This window comes from Octopus bimaculoides, chromosome 23 (assembly GCF_001194135.2).
Source record: "Octopus bimaculoides isolate UCB-OBI-ISO-001 chromosome 23, ASM119413v2, whole genome shotgun sequence".
Taxonomy (NCBI): domain Eukaryota; kingdom Metazoa; phylum Mollusca; class Cephalopoda; order Octopoda; family Octopodidae; genus Octopus; species Octopus bimaculoides.
The window spans coordinates 8,765,444-8,770,569 of record NC_069003.1 but is presented as its reverse complement, the minus strand read 5'-3'; positions in this window follow the sequence as shown (position 1 = coordinate 8,770,569).

The following is a 5,126-nucleotide window of genomic DNA, read 5'->3' as shown; positions in this document are numbered from 1 at the left end:
TATATATATATAACCGCGTCGGATTTATGACTTATTTTGTATGTCTATATGTGTGTGGTTGTGGTCGTAAGTGGGAAAGAAGAAAATATCTGCGTCGCGCAAAAATACTCTGAACTATTTGTTCCGTCTGAATTAATGACCATTTACTAGAATGCAGACCTGTCTGACGTCACTATGTAAAGAGATCGATAAAATAACGAAGCTACACGAGATCAGAGCAGGCCAGATCAGAGCAGATCAAACCAGACCAGACCAGACAAGGTATATTTCGGTCGATATAATCGACTCAAACGCTTGAAGGAATTGCCCCAGCATGGCCGTGCTCCAATAACTGAAACCTGTAAAGAGAATAGTTGAATAAAACTTCTAAAAGACTCTGTTAGATACGATGTCAAATAGTGTTACTATCTAGAGTGACCTCAATCTGCGCAGTTTTCGATAAACCTCTCACAATAGCTTAGTTACAACCCATAATTATGCTGATCTATTGGATGGTTTTTATTATTGAAAATTTTTTTCTTTCTTTCTTTCTCTCTCTTTTTTTTTTATATATTTTTGAAATTCTTTTTACTTTTATAAATGCGTCTTTCCAAATCTCCCGCTAAATCTTAGTGACTGACTTATCGATAAATTAATCAATAGTACTTGTGAAACTGACTTTCTTTAAATCCAATCCGATGTCTGTCTGCTCGAGAAAAAAAACTGCATATACATAGATACATACACACACGCACGCACGCACGCACACGCACACATATATATATATATATACATATATATGTATGTTTATATATATACATATATGTATGTATATATACATACATATATATGTATCTATGTAAATGTACATATATGCGTATATATATATGTGTGTATGCGTGTAATACATATATGTGTATATATATATATATGTGTATATATATATATATATATGTGTGTGTGTGTGTGTATATATGTATCTATGTGCATATATATATATATATATATATATATATATATATATATATATATATATATATATATATATATATATATATACATATATGCAGTTCATTCAACTTAGTTCTGGCTGTTATTAACCATACAGTAGTGACTAAATCTCCTCCCACTTCCTTAACGCAGAACACAGCTAAAATGAGTTAAAGAAGAGATCTTTGAGCATACATTGAATATGGCCATGGTTTCGTTAACTGCTGTTTCTCTGGGAAAATTCAATTTTTTCCTCTGGTATTTAAAAAAAAAAATTATGATGTATCATCGTAGAAACTGATCTCAACTATTCTATATCCACGTTGCTAAAAGTCAATTTTGTTTCATATCCAATAATTCCGATTTCTCTTTTGAAACACAATTTTTTGTTCAATAGTTGTTCTACTTTTAATATATTTAATACAAGGAATGTTAAATGCTTTTACTAGATAAAATTCATTCAGTGAGGAAACAAATAGATAATAAACAATGTAAGAATTTACTAATATATTTTATTTATTACAACGTGTATGGGGAACACATCGGGATATGCTTTGGTCTTATTTCGACTTCATCAACGAAACGTTGATTTTTCTGCGTTTGCCGAAGGCATGATGGGGAAAAAATCCCTCGGTAAACAAATGATTGTTCCCTGATGAACCTCCATAATATTAGAATAGTTTACGTATTAAATAACTGGTATGTCAATTTATTTTTTCAACGATACTGTATAAAAGGTTATCACTACACTTGAGTTTGTATTATATCAGATTGCCAGTTCAGATGGGATGTTGGTGTATCCGTGGGTAAATAACTTCTCTGTATATCACTTCAAGGAGCTAACTAATTACTGCAGGTTAAGTATAATTTTTTTCTCTTAAACAAAACGAGCTCTATAAGCAGACACTTTCATGAACTGGAGGTACATATTGCCTCATTAATTTGGAATAAATAGCATGGTACTTAATCAAATGCATTCTTTTCTCAAAAATTTTATAACTTCAGTCAGTGTATACAGAGCCGTCAAATATTGGTCTATCGGTCGATGATTCTTTTCACATCTTTCTTCTGCGAATTCTTATATAATGTTGGAAACATGTAAAGAAAAAAAAAGAAATAATTAACAAAAATAAAGTTAACTAGTTCCCTGACCATTAGACTAAATCTCATAATTTATTTTAGATCTTTTTGTGCTTTTAAATATTTTGGCGTTGAAAAATACATCAAATTTTTCTTGAAGTAGCAAAATTTATGTCTACTTCAATGCGAACCAAAAGCAATTATCCATTGTCTTCTTTGATAAGACTTGAAAGAACTTTTATTTAAACATCATTTGAAAAATATCGATTTTTTTTCTTCTTCTTAGTAGATGATGTTTAGGCACTAAATTTTAAACCTGTTTGTATATTTTCTCATATTCTCGTAAAAGCTTTCTAAATTCACAATCCTCTACTCGCTAACACTTTAAATTTTAATTTTTAACTGATTTACTGCTATAATTATTGACTGCTATCTTTCTTTTAATGTAGGCAGCTATGTTTCAATATAAAGACGCCTACTTCAGTAAGATGCAACTCTTACGAAGTTGAAGGAAGAAACATATATTAAATACTGTTTTTTTAAAGCTACGAACATGTTTTTGTATGTTGTGTTCTTACATAATGCATAATAATTTGATTTTTCTTTCTTCCTTCGAAGAGACATTTTCTTGTCAATCAATTTTCACCATTAGCAGACGTGTATCGATCCTAAATGCATTGAGGTAATAAAAATTGATTGCAATTAAAACAGGAAAATATCTTCATCTATTTGCTGGTGTTTGAAACAACGGGTAAATGGTAACACTTAACCGTCTATACACATGTCGCTAGAATGTAAGAATTTGGCCAGGCCCATCCACATATACATGTTTCTGTGAGTTTCCATGGAGCCTTTCCTCGCAGCCAACTTATTTAATCTATAGAAAACACAAATCTAAAGCGTTGCGATTGCAGAATCGTTAGCACGTTTTACAAAACGCTTAGCGGTATTCCTTCCAGCTCTTTACGTTCTAAGTTCGAATCCCACCGAGATCAAATTTGTCTTTCTTTTCTTTCAGAGCCGATAAAATCAAGTGTTTGTGTCGATCAGAATCAACTCACCCATTCCCTTCAAAACTCCTGATATTGAATCCTGCTACGGATCGACCTTCCGTTACGAAAGATCTCGATCTCTTATACGCTACGGAAACCGGTTAACTGGATTCATGAGTTCACGGGTTCGAGAAAAATTAACGCAAATCCGAGCCGCTTTTGAAAGCTCTGAACTCTTTATAGGTTGTTATATTTATTGTATATTTTATCTTTTGCTTGGTTCAGTCATTAGACTGCAGCCATGCTGGGGTACCGCCTTGAAGAATTTCTAGTCAAATGAATCGGACCCAGTACTTATTGTATCGCTCTCTTTCGCCAAACTGCTAGACTTGCGGAGATGTAAACACACCAACACCGACCGTCATGCGATGTTGTGGAGCACACACATTCACATCGAAACACACACACATATAAGAAAGAGAGATAACAAAGGAATAAACGATTATCTTATGAAATTCATTAGCTTACAGCTGTTTCTGCTATAAGTTGTAGCGCACTCAGAATGCTTGGACAAAACTTTATAGCATCATCGGAACCTCAAATATGAAGTGCAATTTATTTGGGAATATATATATACCTCACCCCTCGTAAGCCCCGTTGAAATCCACTCACAAGGCCCCAGTCGGCCCTGGACTATAGTAGACGAGAGTTGCCCAAGGTGCCACGCAGTTGGACTGAACCCAAACCCATGTCGTCAGGGAGCAAATTTCTTACCGCACTGCCACATTTATGCCAATAGCTACGCCTGTATATACGTATGTATCTATGTAAGTATGTATGTGTTTGTATGGTCTCTATCGTTTCTTAGTTTAGACTTAACTTTATCCAGCCACTTGCTCGGTCGCAAGGTTGTGAAGGAAAGCATCTGCTTTTAACCAGCATCTCTTAAATCTTAAAGTCTTCAAGATTTTTATATTCCCTGATATCGTGAAAATCTGTAGTGTATGAATTAAGGATTCTCGTCCTCTCTTGAAGAATGCAATTTCAGCCATACTTTGCTCCAGGCGTGTTGGTATTTATCCTCTTGCTCCAATAATAATAAAAGCGGAAAGCCTTTCTTGGATGCGCAAACTCCTTATTAATGGTCCATAGATGTCCTTTTTCTCTTGTAATTTACTATCTCAGTTAATGAACAGGAGTGGAGGCGCAATGGCCCAGTGGTTAGGGCAGCGGTCTCACGGTGATAGGATCGTGGTTTCGATTCCCAGACCGAGCGTTGTGAGTGTTTATTGAGCGAAAACACCTAAAGCTCCACGAAGCTCCAGCAGGGGATGGTGGTGAACCCTGCTGTACTCTTCCACCACAACTTTCTCTCACTCTTACTTCCTGTTTCTGTTGTGCTTGTAAATCTAAGGGTCAGCCTTGTCACAATCTGTGTCATGCTGAATATCCCCGAGAACTACGTTAAGGGTACACGTGTCTGTGGAGTGCTCAGCCACTTGCACGTTAATTTCACGAGCAGGCTGTTCCGTTGATCGGATCAACTGGAACCCTCGACGTCGTAAGCGACGGAGTGCCAACAACAACATGGTACCAGTACCCTAGACTCAATGAGAACCTAAACGACATTAATTACATTAGAGATCAGGAGTCTAAATGATAGCTTAACTATAAAGTGAAGATTGCAAAGCAGTTTCAATTCCTGGCTAGCACCATATCAGAACAATTAAGCAGCTAATAATTATTGGGAAAAATATTAATGTTTTACTCCTAAATTTTTCTATTTATTTACAAGCAGAAATCAATATTTTCGTTAATTTTTATTTTATATATGGGTTCCTAATAGTATCGATTTCCCTATTGAATTTACCAAACGATTAACAAATAAAACGAACCCATAAATAAGTCAAAAACTTGTATTTTAATGCATTTATAATTAGCTTTAAATTAACTTTTATTATTCAGGCTCACAGTTTTGAGTTAATTCGATGAAAGTTTGAAAAAAAAAGGAAGAAAATTCCACATACATGCATACGTACACATATGTATAGACATTATAGACATATGTATAAATATATTAATATA